Raw genomic sequence first — 15,829 nt, forward strand, 5'->3', positions numbered from 1 at the left:
AATCAAGGGCTGGAATTAAGTTTGCCAGGAGAAATATCAACAAATATCAACAACATACAGGTGATATCACTCTGATGGCAGAAAATGAAGAATTAAGAAGTCTCTTGATGAGAGTATAAAAGCTGGCTTGAAGCTTACCATTAATAAAAATAAGACCGGGGGGCGGCTAGGTGGCAGAGGATAAAGCACCAGCCCTGGATTCAGGAGTACCTGAGTTCAAATCCGGCCTCAGACACTTGACACTTACTAGCTGTGTGACCTTGGGCAAGTCACTTAACCCCCATTGCCCCACAAAAAAATAAAATAAAATAAAAAAATAAGACCAACAACAACAAAAAAAAATAAGACCATGGCAACTGGTTCCATTACATTCAGGCAAATAGAAGAAGTGTCAGATTTTATATTAGGCTCAAAGATCACTACAGATGGCAACTGCATTGTGAAAATAAAAGATGCTTGCTCCTTAAAAGGAGATCCCTGGCAAATCTGGACAACATACTAAAAAGCAGAGAGCATCATGCCAACCAAAGTCTGCATAGTCAAAGCTATAATTTTTCCAGTAGTAATGTATGGCTGTGAGCACTGGATTAAAAGGAAAGCCGAGAGGCTCATAATCCTTACCTTAGAATTGTGTTGCTGAAAATTTTTGAGTCCCTTGGACTCTCAGAGACTAAATCAGTCAGTGCTTAAAGAACTTAATTCATACTATTCATTGGAAGGACGAATGCTGAAGTTTACATACTTTGGCCTAATAATGAGAAGACAAGACTCGATGAAAAAGAAGCTGATGCTGGGAAAAATTGAAGGCAAAAGGAAAACAGGACAGCAGAGGATGAGAAGGATAGATAATGTCATGGAAGCAATGAAGATGAGCTTAGACAGACTTCTGGAGATAATGGAGGATAGAAAGGCCTGGCATGCAATGGTTCATAAGGTCACAAAAAGTTGGTAGGACTGAATGACAACTTCCTGACACCAAGTTCGATACTCTATCCACTGCACCAACCTGCTTCATGTAGAGATTGATCTCTGATGCTTACTAAACAGGATTATACACAGTCTGAGCTATTTATAACAGCTTTATAAAAACTGACCACATTTTGGGGCATAAAAACTCCTTGAACAAATCCAAAAATGTTAAACACATCCTTTACTGACCACATTGTAATAAAAATATAATTAATAAAGATCATTCCAATTTAAATGGAGACTAATGTAATCTTAAATAATACGTGGGTCAAAGAATCACAAAAACAAAAGATAATTTTATCAATGAAACTCACAACAGTTAGACAACATACCAAAATTTGTTGGCTATAGCCAAGGAGTTCTAATGGGAACATTACACAAGCAACTAAAAACAATAAATAAATTTTTCAAAACTGTAAAAAATGAAATTCTGAAAATCAAATGACACAAAACAAAAACTACTGAATTGCTATATAGAATTAGAATATGTTTTTGAACAAATCAACAATAGTTAAACTGCTGGGTAATTTGAAACCCAAAAGAGAGGTAAATCAAATCACAAAAATGAAAAGGGAGAATTCATAACAAATGATAAAAAAAAGAAATAATTTTTCCCAATCATATGCCAACAGAACTGAAAATAGAATGGATGATTATTTACAATATATACATATATATATAATACCAAGATTAAAAAAAAACAAAAAAGATGTAGATAAAACGATCTCATAAACCTAAATTAAACAAGCCATTAAAAAAGTCCCAAAGACAGACTCAGGACCAAATGGTTTTAGAATGCATTCACTATTAAACATCCACAGGAAAAAAAATAATTCTAACATAACATCAATTGTTTCCAGAAATAGAAAGAATCCTAATTGCTTTCCCTGAGATAAATATATTCCTGATAGCTAAATCAATGAGACAAGCAAAGAAATAAAACTATAGACAACATCCTTAATGAATATTAACCCACAAATGTTGTATAAAATATTAATAAATACATATATAATATATTAAAACAATTATACATTAGTATCAGGCTGGATATATATAAGAAATGCATGGCTGGCTCAATATTTGGAAAATTATAAACATCATATTAATGACAAAATTATTTTTAAAAGCACCTGACTACCAACAGATGCAGGAAAAGCTTTTTGACAGAATGCAAAACCCATCTATGTTTTTAAAAAACTGAAAAGGCATAAGAATAGACTTGGGGCAGCTAGGTGGCGCGATGGATAAAGCACCGGCCCTGGATTCAGGAGGACCTGAGTTCAAATCCAGCCTCAGACACCATACACCAAAGTCAAGTCAAATTGGGTACACGATCTAGACATAATGGGTGATACCATAGGCAAATTAGAAAAGAGAGGAATAGTTTACTTGTCAGAAAGATGGAGAGGAGAAGAATTTATGACCAAAAATGAAATAGAGAATATTATGAAATGCAAAATGGATCATTTTGATTACATTAAATTAAAAAGGTTTTGCACAAACAAAACCAATGCAAACAAAATTAGAAGGAAAGCAGAAAGCTGGGAAACAATTTTTACCACCAGTGTTTCTGATAAAGGCCTCATATCTAAAATATATAGAAAACTGCATCAAATATATAAGAATACAAGTCATGGGGCAGCTAGGTGGTACAGTGGATAGAGCACTGACCCTGGATTCAGGAGGACCTGAGTTCAAATCCAGCCTCAGACACTTATCACTTACTAGCTGTGTGACCCTGGCCAAGTCACTTAACCCCAATTGCCTCACTAAAAGAAAAAAAAAATACAAGTCATTCCCCAATTGAGAAATTGTCAAAGGATACGAACAGGCAGTTTTCAGATGAAGAAATTTTATTTTTCTAGACAAATTTAGTTGTCTAGCTCTGTAAAGTAATCCTTTGGTAGTATGATTGATAGTACATTGATTCTGTCAGTTACATTTATTTATTTTTAAATTTTTATTTTTAAATTTATTTTTAAATTTTATTTTTAAAATTTATTTTAAATTTATTTTTAAAATTTATTTTAAATTTATTTTTAAAATTTATTTTAAATTTTTTTCCAATTACATATAAAGATATTTTTTGAGTTCCAAATTTTTCTCCCACTCTCCCTTCCCTCCCCACTCCTGAAGCCAACAAGCAGTCTGATATAGGTTGTAAATTACAATCATGTTAAACATACTTCCACATTAGTTATGTTGTAAGAGAAGAATCAGAACAAAAGGGAAAAGGCCGGATTTGAACACAGGCCCTCCTGAATCCAGGGCCACTGTCTATCCACTGCACCAACTAGCTACCCCCTGTATCAATATTTATTAGGGAGATTGGTCTATAATTTTCCTTCCCTGTTTTTGCTCTTCCTGGTTTAGGTATGCAAGTTCAATTTAGGTAGCATTTTCATTTCTATTATGGCTCAGCCATGAGCATTTTCTCTAATTATGGAGATACTTTTTTCTATAAAGTGTTTTATAGTTGCGTCCATTCCTTATGTGTCTTGATAGATGGACTCTCGAGGTATATCAAAATAAAGTTGATCAGTAGAATAATTCATACATACAAGACCTAGGGGAAATTGAAAAGAGTAGTATGGTATTCATTAAACCCAAAGACTTACTACTGGGACAAGAACTCACTAATCTTTTTAAAAAGCACTGGGAAAAATTAAGTTTTAAGGAAATATCTCACATTATGTACAAGTTTCAAATGGGCTCGTGACCTAGACATAAGAAGCCACATCATAAAAATTAGACAAGGAAAGGAGATATTTCTCAGCTCTATGAACAGGGAAAGAGTTCTTGACCAAACAAATGATAGAGGTGATCAGAGATAAAGTGGGAATTTTTGATTATATAAAATTAAAAAGCAATATCTGCACCAACAAATTCAATCAAGTTAGAAGAGAAACCGTTAACTGAGTAAAAAAAATCTTTGCAGCAAATTTCTCTATGGAAAGGCACAAATATCATCATGATTTTACATTTCTACTTGCTCCATCATACATACATACACATATGTATATATTATAGATGTACATACGTATGATGTACCAAAAATCTTGGTTCAATTTTAAACTATTAAAGCTTAATAAATGTACAATAAAACTTATCAAAACACAGAGAGAGAACAAAACAGTAAATAGGTACAAAATTGAACAAGAGGATAGTGAAATGCATTGCCTTTGGGAAACTGCAGTCCCTTTAATGCCTACACATTCTAAATATAAGGCCCATTTTAATAACAATATTCTTCTAGTGGTGTAGTGTAAGTACAAGCTATGGAACATCACCTCTCTGAAGAATTAAAATTGAGAGTTACTTAAATGGAAATAGTGAAGTAAATAGTGGGCATAAAGTAATGAAGACAGGCAGGAGAAGGGGTATAAGAATGTGGACTAGTCCCATAAAAAAAGAGTGAGAAGGGGCAGTTGGTGGCACAGTAGATAGAGCACCAGCCCTGGAGTCAAGAGTACCTGAGTACAGGGGCAGCTAGGTGGCGCTGTGGATAAAGCACCGGCCCTGGATTCAGGAGTACCTGAGTTCAAATCTGGCCTCAGACACTTGACACTTACTAGCTGTGTGACCCTGGGCAAGTCACTTAACCCCCATTGCCCCGCAAAAAAAAAAAAAAGAGTACCCGAGTACAAATCCGGCCTCAGACACATAACACCTACTAGCTGTGTGACCCTGGGCAAGTCACTTAACCCCAATTGCCTCACTAAAAAAAAGAAAAAATAAAAATAAAAAAGAGTGAGAGATAACCAATGGTGGCTATAACCGGTGTTCTCCACCGATATTGGCACACTCTGTAATGATCTACAGGCAAGTTCTCAGCCCATGGGGTAGACCATCTATGGAGTGTTTGTGGGAAGAAATGAACAGGACAAATGCCCACACAGATAAGCCTCATTCATGTGATAAAGTTTATATTCTATGATCCCTTTGCAAAGTCTCTCACTCTCACAAGGCTATCTGGGTTAAGTGACTTGCCCAGGGTCACACAGCTAGTGTCTAAGGCTGAATTTTGAACTCAGGTCCTCCCGACTCCAGGGCTGATGTTCTGTTCACCACCAATTAACTGTCTCTTTCCACACCCACATCTACCACCCCTTTTAGATTTTATGATATATTATTGTATATGATTTCATTTAGTCCTCACAGTAACTCTATGAAGTAGCTAGCACAAGTATTTGTGTGTGTGTGGGGGGGGGGGGGTTCGCATTCTTTTTTTTTTTTTGGTAGGGCAATGGGGGTTAAGTGACTTGCCCAGGGTCACACAGCTAGTAAGTGTCAAGTGTCTGAGTCCAGATTTGAACTCAGATCCTCCTGAATCCAAGGAGGGTGCTTTATCCACTGTGCCACCTAGCTGCCCCTAGCACAAGTATTTTTAATCCCCACATATCCAATACAGAAAATGAAGCTCCTAGAGATTAAATGACTTCTTGAGTGACTACTGTTAAGTGGAGGAAATGGGATCTGAACCCAGGGTTTCTAACTCCAGGCCCCATAGTCTTTTTATTAGACCTTCCTGAGAGAAGAACCTGTTGTTCAGTCCTTTCAAATGCCCTGTGAGAATACCTAGTATTTATTTAGCACATTAACGTTTGGGGAAGTGCTTTACACCGATTATCTCATTTTTTTCTCACAATAACCCTGGGTGGGTGGGACTATCATCATCTACATTTTACAGATGGCTTTCTATCCTCTGCACAACCTCCATGACTCAGAATAGTTCCGGTAGTGTTGTTGCAAAGTGTATTGGAAGTGAAGGGAAGAGAGAGAGAAAAGACGCTAGAAGACCAATTAGAAGGCATGAGAACTAGAACGGTAACAGGAGTAACCCCACTCCACTGGAAATGGAGTGGAAGGGCAGAGTGGAAGACTGTGGAAAGGAATAATACACAGGCCTCCGAACCTAAACAATTGTGGGAGATCCCAGAGAGCCTCAGGGGCCAAATTAACTTTAATCCGGGCAGCTAGGTGGCGCAGTGGATAAAGCACCGGCCCTGGATTCAGGAGGACCCAAGTTCAAATCCGACCACAGACACTTGACACTTTCTAGCAGTGTGACCCTGGGCAAGTCACTTAACCCTCACTGCCCCACAAAAACAAACAAACAAATAAAACCCTTTAATGTTTAGAGTGTAGCCAATAGGGAAACTGATGGGATGAAAAGAATTCAAGACGTTAGGAAGAGAAGCCGTTTTGGAAGGAAATACGAGAAGTTGGATTTTCAACATGTTGAGTTTGAGGTACAAAGCTACTTAAAATGGTAAAGGGTGTAAGATGTTTAATTTCGAGGCATCCAAGTCATAGGAAATAAGTTCAGGAAAGGAAATAGAGGAAGAAGGAAAGATCACAGGTTAGACCTGAGAAGGATCTAGTCCAGCCCCCTCTTTTTGCTGACGAGAAAACTAAGGCATGGAGATAGATGTTGAGCGACAGTCACACGGGTAATAATGACAGAGTTAATACTAGAAACCAGGTCCTATCTCCAAAGGTAAAAAAGAGAAAACCAAACACTCAGGCTGGGAGATTTGAGGAACGAGGGTTACAAAGCATTGGGACCTTACGGTTCACTTGGCAGGGGGTTCGTTCTGCTCCTGAAGTCGAAGGACTGTGGCTCCCCTCGGCTTTGCCACTCGCCGGGAGAAACGGGGTTTGAGCCCCGGAGAAGGGGCTGAGACCCAGCCCGTGAACTTCGAGCGCAGGGCTGGAGTGCAAACACGTGTCAGCTGGTGGATCGTGGCCGCTGCCTGCTCCGCGCGGGCCGCAAAGGGCGGGGAGGAGAGGAACCACGCCTCCCAGGTGCGTCCTCACCTTTACGGGTGGCTTGTGTTACCCGCTAGAGAGCCTCAGCCCCCAGCGTTGGCCGCAGTACCGAGAGTGACTGAGCGCCTGCGGGGCGGGGCGTAGCGTAGAGTAGAGGTACCAGAAACTTGCATCGCTGATAGCCGATACAGGACAGAAGGACGGGAGCGGGAGCCGGGAGGCTACGGCGGCGGCTGCAGCTCCCGGGCTCCCGCTGCTTCGCCGCGAGCTGCAGGGGGTGAGTCCGGTCCCACGGGGACCACCGGGCTGTGTTGTTCTGCAGGGGCGGCGGGGATGCGGGGCGCGGATACGTATCCTCTCTGCTCCGAGAGGCTTTGCGTTTCAGAGGGTGGGAGGCTCTCCTGAAGCCCTTCCGTTGCCCCTTCAGGGTTCTCAAAAACTTTTGTCTGGAGCACGCAAGCTCTTGCTGGTCCTTCTGAGCCAGAACGGCTTCAGGTGCACTCCCGGGGGTAGACTGTATTCGGAGCGCCAATCCAGCTGAATGCAAAAATCGTCTTCACCTGACTGGGAAATGGCTACAGCAACTATTAGAAATCAGAGAGTCGGAGATTTGGAGCTGGTTGAGCCCTTAGAAGCTATTAAGGCAAATCCCCTCATTTTACAGATGAGGAAACTGAGGCCTGGAGAGGTTGAGTGACTTGCAGTAAGTGTCTAAAGCTTGGTTTAAGCCCAAGTGTCCCAGTCTCATAGGCACGTGGAGAGTTGTCTCCAGTCTTGATAGAGGCAGTGACTCATCTGTCAAATCGCAGAACCTGTAATAGGACAGGAAAGGAGAAAAAAGCAATCGGTGTCTGTTTCTTGCACTAGGCAAAGAAATAGTTTAGTGATAGAGAGAGTGATTGCTTTGGTTTTTGACTCATGGCCTGGAAATTTGTTTCCCTCCCTAAAGCTTAAAACAAGACAACAAAAGGAAACAGAGGTTCGGAAGAGGTAGTAGCAGTGTGCTTGTTCCTGTTTTTGTCTTTGAAGGACTCTGAGCTCTTCCTCTTTGAATTTTTTGCAATACAAGTAGAGTTTTGATCAAAATGAATGCCCAATAAATATTTGTGGAACAGATGAATGGTGAACATTGTAATTATGGAATCCTAGAGCTGTAAAGGACCTCACAATTCAACTAAAACAACCGTCTCATTTTGTAGATGGGGAAATGGGGGCCTGTCTGAGGTTTAATTGACTTGGCCAAAGTCACACAGGTAGTAAGCATCAGAGGCTGAATTTGAACCCAGGCCTCCTTCTCCAAAGTTACTGGTGCTTTTCCCACTTTTCTCTACTTCTTCCTCGGCATAGATTCCAATGATCTAGTGATAGAATTTGAGAGAAAAACGAGCTTTCTCTCCTTTGACACAATTTCTCTTGTCCTCTGTATTCCTATTAGGTGAGGTCTTTCTACTAAGCTTTTCTTTTTTGGGGGGTGGGGGGCGGGAAGCTTACAGTCAACTTAAATTTCACTCTGACCTATTGTAATTCACAAGAACAAAAAGCTGCTCCTATGATCCTGAGTCAGTTTTTTTAATCTTCATTTTTTTTTATTTTTCATTCTGAAGTTTCTCCACCATCACCTTTAAAACAACCAATTTTTTTCTTTCTCTCTCTTTTTTTTTTTTTTTGGTCTTCTCCCCAAACCCAGGTACTCTTCACTCTTCACCTCCCAGGTTACTTCTTCCAGCTCAGCCTTAGTTATATAAGTAATGAGCTTAGGCACATTTGACCCTACAGTGTAACCCAGAGTATCACATATGAGGAAACAGAAGGTTCCAGAAAGGGTTCTGCCACTAACCATGACTGTGGGCAAATCCCAGCTTCTGAGTGTCAAAGTTCCTACTTGTAAAATAAAGGGTTACTCTAGCCACTTGCTTAGGTCCATTCAGCTCTAAATTTGTAGTCTGGTGCTGTCATTCACCATTTAATTTTTTTTGTAGTGTTTTCACAACGTGAAATACATTTCTCAAATTTATAGCTCTTAAATATTATAGTAAAAGTAATTTACATTTAGTAAAGGCTAAAAGTGGTGGTAAACGAGTGGTGTTTTTGAAAAGCTACTCAAATAAGCAACAAATGAGTGTGTAGTGAAAATACCACGAGTTTTGGAGTTAGTTAATCCTGTTATAAAAGTGAGTTTAAGTTAAGAAACAAATTTAGGAGTATCTGGATCATGTCTGATGCTCTGGAGGAGGGAAGGAGGAATTCTTTTGAACAAGGTTGCAATCAAATGCATCTCTGTGGTGAGAAAGTTTTGGGGGGTTTTGGTTTGTTTTTAATGGTGCCGAGATGCCTAGAACTGAAAGATAAAGATAAATTGCAGGAAAAGTTATATTTCAGCATCTTCATTCTCCTTGAACTGGAACTGGGTTAACAAATTTACTTTGAAATACCTAAATGTTCTCTTTAAATTCTGGGTTAAGACTGGGACAAGTCTTTAAATCTTTCTGCCTTAAAGTTTCTGTGTCAAATGCAACTTTATTACCTAAGTTAGATACGTTTAAAATTATTACAAATCCTGGTATATACTTGCACACCCTTAACAGTAGCTTAATGAAGAAGTAGAAGTAGGCTAGCCAGGCAGGATAAACCTTTGTAAAATGAAATTTGTAAAGATTCAAGTTTCCTTATTTCCCTGTCCTAGCTGTTCACACTAAGCACTCTTTCTAATTACTGCAGTGTAGATTTATATCTGGAGACTTCCTTGGGGGGAAAAATCCTCACTAATTTGCATTAGAAACAAACTTAAAGAATTAACAGGTAGGGTTGCTACCAACAGATCTCCTAAGTGCTTTTCTGGAAAGCATTCTGCTTATTAACACCTGAAGCTTGACTTGTGTTGGGGTTTTTTCCCCCTTGGAACTAACTACTCTGAAACTACCCAGAGTTTCACGTTCCTCATTTATTTATGAACAACACTAAAACGAAACCAGGTGAAAAACCAGGTGTAGCTCTTCATTCATGCTGAGAGGCCTCAATGGATGATTCTCTGATTTACAAAATAATTTTATTTCTAGCAGTGAACTGACTTACCAATACTTTCTGTATATTCCACTTAATTCAAAATCAAATATTTGAGTATTTAATACCATTCTAAGTGCCATATATTTTTATTCATGTCCAGTCACTTTGCAAGTATCCTCTGCACTGGGCTTTAAAAGCTTTATTATGTATTTTATGGGCTTCAGAGCAAAAAAATAAGAAAACTTATTGGGCTCTATAGAGAATCTGTCCATTATACCTGATGTTGATCTTGCTTCATCTCTGAGTTTATGAAGAAAAAATAACTTCATGGAAAATGGGACCAAGGTGATTTTTCCCCTTTGTTTTAGCAGTTCTTGATGGCCTTTTATATCAACTCTATATTTCAACATGGATAAGGTCCTCAATGATTTTTAACATCTCATTTTATCCTAACCCCACCTGCTAGAGAATAGTTCATGGTTTCCATCATCAATCTTTTCCTTGTGACTACTAACATGTATCAGTTATTGATTTTACTTTTGCATCCTTTCCCTCCTCTTTCTCACACTTTAGTGCAAAGACAACTGAGCCATAAACTAGCCAATGGACAAGTAGCAGGAGAGAAACTGAAGTAAAATAAAGGACCTGGATGATTCAAAAACTGAATAACTATTCCCTCAATAAAGTCTGTTGATTACAAATCATTTACATGCAAGTTTAATTAATGCTTTGAGGTTGTTTGGTCTTTTTAGTAAATGATCTTTCAAGTGTATCAAACAGACTAGTTCATAAGAGATGAAGATCCATAATGAGACAAATATATTTCCAACTTAAATTCCTCAGGATCATGTTTTGTCTTTTATATTCTGATTCCCTCTCCACTTCATTTTTTAAAATTCTATTTTATTTTCATGACCACATTATCTCCTTCCCACCTCCCTCTTCCAACGTTGAGAAAATAAGAAAAACAGAAACCCTTAATGAAAATATGTAGTCAAGCAAAATAAATTCCCAGATTACTTATATCCAAAATATGTGTGTTGTGGTTAGTCATTGTGCTGACAGTTCCTATCTTTTAAAATTGTTTGTTTTTACAATATTGTTGTTGTTGTATAAAATGTTCTCCTAGATCTGCTTACTTTATTTTGCATTAGTTTGCATTAGTTCTCAGAAATCATCGACTTTACCATTTCCTGTAGCACAATAGTATTCTATCACATTCATACACCATAACTTGCTTAGCATTTGCCCAACTGATGAGCACCCTGCTAGATCCCAATATTTGGCAACCACAGAAAGAGATGCCATAAATATTATTGTAACATGTGAGTCTTTTTCCTCTTTCATCTCTTTGGGGTATAGACCTAGTAGTGGTATCACTGAGTCAAAGGCTTTCTAATAGCTTTGGGGGGATTGTTCTAAATTACTTTTAGAATGACTAGACTAGTTTACAGATCTACCAGCAGTGCATTAATCATCTTTCTTTCTTTCTTGTAGTGTGCTATAATGGAAGGGTGTAGAGGCAGAGGACCTGGGTTCAAATCCCTACTCTGCTACTTCATATCTTGGTCAAGTCACAGCCTCTCTAGACCTCAATTTCTTCATCTATAAAATGTAAGGGTTAGACTGGATTACCTGATGGGTTTATCTCTCTTTATCAAGGCAAAAGGTTTTGGATTTTTTTTTTTAATATTGAAGTTATGAGCCACAGTTCTGGTGTGTTTTCTTTCCAGCTTCAGTTCCTCATTGTCATCAAATCTTTTGAAGTATTGACACTGACAAATGTCTGTAAGACTAGCAAATAGCCTACAGCCTAATAAACTCAAAATTGCAAATCTATAGAATTAAGCCACATACCTAATCATTTTCTTTTTTAAAAAGTTATTTTCATTTGATTTCACTGGCATCTTGAGACTTCCTATTCTGTGAACTAAACTTCAGTATAAGTTTAGAAAGGTTGCACTTAAATGTGGGATGAGGGTGATGTTTCGCACAATACGTGATAATAATAATTGAAGTTTGTATAGTCAACAAGCATTTATTAAGCAATAGTACTGGGGCTGTTAGGTGGCACAGTGGATGAAGCACTGGCTCTGGATTCAGGAGTACCTGAGTTCAAATCCGGCCTCAGACACTTGACACTATCTGTGTGACCCTGGGCAAGTCACTTAACCCCCATTGCCCAGCCCCCCCCCCAAAAAAAAAAGAAATACTGTTTAGGGGCAGCTAGGTGGCGCAGTGGATAAAGCACCGGCCCTGGATTCAGGAGTACCCGAGTTCAAATCTGGCCTCGGACACTTGACACTTACTAGCTGTGTGACCCTGGGCAAGTCACTTAACCCCCATTGCCCCACAAAAAAAAAAATAGTTTATAGTACTTTGCACTCCTTATCTCATTTGGTCCTCAATGAGGTAACTGCCATACATACCTATTTTCCACCTTTCACAGAATAGGAAATTGAGGCTGAGGGAAGTTAAAGGATCTGCCCAAGCTCATATCTTGTAAGCATCTGAGACAGGATTTGAACTTGGCCTCTCCTAGTTCCAAGTCCAGTTCTTTGCTGTGATACAGTGATGAATGAGTGAAATTGACAAAAAACAAAAACCAAGTCTTCAGGTTCTATCAGTGGACTCTGTAACAAAACAAAGCTATAATTTGACTTTTTTGTTGTTCATCCTGCACAGAGGGCAGAAGAGCACAGAACCTCTTGGAGCCACTTCAGACCCCTGAATCAAAGCAGCACCAAGTCACATTGGATTCCACCATCGGCAAGCCTGTAGTGCTGCTTCCATTGTTTTGGGTTTTTTTTTCTGATTTGGGTAAGTAGTAAATAACTAATATTTGCTTTAGGCCATATCATCATTGTATTGAGTCTTGTCTGCATTAAAGTAGAACCTACAACATCCAGAAACCTGAACTAAACACTGGGGTTGTTGTTTTTTTATAGAAAAGGAAGATCAGAGAGAATGACATACTCTCACTTTTCTTCATTTGGATCAGGGCATGATTTAACTGGTCCTTGGGGAGAGTGAACTTTGAATGTCCTTTGTTCTTATTAGGCAGCTGGCAGGCTGGTCAGTCACAGGAACCAACAACCTTGTCTGATAACATAGACCACCAGTCCTAGAATGTCATTGATATAATCTTCTAGGGAACAGAGATCAGGTCTGTGGCATTCTCTTTGTGTAGTGCCCAGTGTGGTACCATAAGCCACTGGACACATCACAACTTTTGTTGATGAGGATGAAACCAGAATCTTATATGACTTTATATATATATATATGTGTGTGTGTGTGTGTGTGTTTATGTATATATACACACACACATATATATGTATATATACATATACATATATATGCATGTGTGTTATATGTCATATACTATATATAATATATGCTATATAGATATACATTAAATGAATCCTGATTTTCTAAGAAGAAACTCAGATCAAATACAGTGAACACATTCTATTGATATACATATGGACAATATAACTTTTAACCTTAGGTATTTGGGGGGGGTTATGCTGCTGCCCAAATTCTCCTGCTTTCTTGAAATTTATTGATTGTAAAAACGAATTTTTTTTTAAAAAACAACACTTTTCTAGCCCTGTTACATCATTTGTAACTCCTCTAACCAATTTTTTAACATGAAAACCATTTCCAAAGCTAAAGACAGATTAACCTCTGCAGAAACCTAAGACACATTGTTGAGAATTCCATCTGGCCATCTGGGACTTTAAGGTAATGTAGCTGTTGAAAATTGTCTGTAAAATTTGGCCTTTTGGCTGCTTTTAAGTCAGAAGTTCTAAATAATCTACATGCTACACAGCCTTGTCCATGTAGATTTAGGTTATGCACTTAAATATTCACAGTATTCCTCATTCCCTTAATAAGATTAAAAGAAAGAATGGAAAATCCTCTATTTTATGCTTCCTAACTTTGTCAAGGTACAGCATCCTATCCTTTGATGTATCCCACAATACCTAGCATAATACTTAGCATCCGATAAATAGTGGCAGATTGACTGACCAAGTTAAGTATAACCCTGCCCATTATAGACAACTTGAAGACTCTTGAGTATGCTATAACCTCCAGTGTTTAACAGCCTTTTGAAATTTTCTCCATGTGGTCTATGAGTTGTGGGGGAGGGAGAATAAGCAAGTGAGGTGAGGATGACTACTTTGGTCACTGCTGAAATGTGAGCTTCCTCATTCAATATGAGATAAAAAATGATCCTCACACCTTATCAACACTTGTAGACTATTGGATTACCAGAAACAGGGTAGGAAAAAAGAGGACATTGCCTATTTAATCTGCTGCTTGGATCTGCATACTCTATCCATCACTTTGTATCTGTTGTAGGTGTTCACACTTTGAAAAAAAAATTATCACTTGCATTTAAAGATTTCACATATGAGTTTGTTCTGTGTTCATCTGCTTCCTACTTTCCTCCATTTCTCAAGTCATCCATGCAAAGCAAAGTACAAAGTATATGCATATTAACACCATTTAGAAGATGCAAACAGGGGCAGCTATGTGGCGCAGTGGATAGAGCACTGGCCCTGGAGTCAGGAGTACCTGAGTTCAAATCAGGCCTCAGACACTTAACACTTACTAGCTGTGTGACCCTGGGCAAGTCACTTAACCCCAATTGCCTCACTAAAAAAAAAAGAAGAAGAAGATGATGCAAACAAAAGAAGACATGGGGTAGGGCTGAGGGGAGCTAGAGAACGAAAGAACAGACACCGTTCTTCAGTCACATCCTGAGTTTTAGCTGGCGTATTGCTCTAAGAATTGGGGATCTCCAAAAGGTACTACCTGCTGTTAGAGGTCTCTGATATAGCCTGGATGCCATCAATAAGAGCCTCCTTTATGACTGACTCAGGACAACTTTCCCACCAAGGGGTAAATTCACCCTCCAGGCCTTTATTAGATTGTAGACTTCCTGCCTGCCAATGGTTACACTCTACTAACTTTCTACTTCAGTGACTCCCCCTGTTCATATTTGCCCAGAGATCTCCCTTGGTTCCATAGCATGTAGATAATAATGCGTATTTGCACCTTACTCCTTAGTCTTCTGGAGAACAGGAGCAACTCCTGAGTACAATTATAGATTCTTTTTTAAAAAATTTTTTTATTTTTTGGTGGGGCAATGAGGGTTAAGTGACTTGCCCAGGGTCACACAGCTAGAAAGTGTCAAGGGTCTGAGGCCGGATTTGAACTCGGGTCCTCCTGCATCCAGGGCCGGTGCTTTAATCCACTGTGCCATCCTGCTGCCCCTCCTGAGTACAATTAAAACTCCCCTCTCTTATACCCTAAGAAGATAAATCAGCATATGCCATAAAATTTATTATTAAAGATAGGGATTTGAACTTGACTTATTATTTCATAATAATATTAATGCTAATTAGCATTTACAGATTGATTTAAGTTTTACAAAACATCATAAGGTTTCTCCTTTGATCCTCACAACTACTTTACAGATGAGGAAACTGAGGCTGTGAGGTTAAATGACTTCCTCAGCTAGTAAGTATCTGAGGAAAGATTTAAACTCAGGTCTTTTGCCTTTCCATACAATTTCACTGGTTTTGAGAATTCCTAGGTGAGGAAACTCTCTCAATACAAGTCAGAACTTTCTCTTCAATTTATAACCTGAATTACCTGGAACATTTAGAGATTAAGTGAATTGCCCAAGATCACACAAAGCCAACTCTCTATACCATGTTGCCTCTTAACTATAACTTGTTAACAAATTAGCAGTGACACTCATGGAACCTAAATTATTCTTCTTAATGTTCCAGGAGCTCTCTTAATCCAATCCAATAAACATTAGTTAAGTGCCTACTATGTACCAAGCACTGTGCTAAAACTGGAATAAAAAGATAGTCTGCCTTCAAGGAGCTTACAATCTAATGGATAGCAACTAGAGGTATCATTCTCCTTTGCTAGAGGGAGTATTCTCTTGTAGGAATTCTCTGTATCACTGAAACCACAGATTTAGTCTCTATCCTTCTTCCCTATAATATATAGGACCTCCCTCCATCTCTGATTTTTCCAACCAGACATCCAGGTCTTTGTCTGT

The 15,829-nt window shown here is 38.7% G+C and overlaps 1 protein-coding gene across 1 annotated transcript in view; it reads left to right on the plus strand.

Moving 5' to 3' along the window:
- Positions 1-12,511: 12,511 nt before the first annotated feature.
- SLC26A5 (solute carrier family 26 member 5) overlaps positions 12,512-15,829 on the plus strand; it is a 65,529-nt gene continuing 62,211 nt past the window's right edge. The window contains exon 1 of the mRNA XM_043967168.1: positions 12,512-12,564. The gene's annotated coding sequence lies outside the window, so the exon portion shown is untranslated. The remainder of the gene's footprint in view (positions 12,565-15,829) is intronic.

The sequence above is a fragment of the Dromiciops gliroides genome, chromosome 5, assembly GCF_019393635.1.
Source record: "Dromiciops gliroides isolate mDroGli1 chromosome 5, mDroGli1.pri, whole genome shotgun sequence".
Classification (NCBI taxonomy): Eukaryota; Metazoa; Chordata; class Mammalia; order Microbiotheria; family Microbiotheriidae; genus Dromiciops; species Dromiciops gliroides.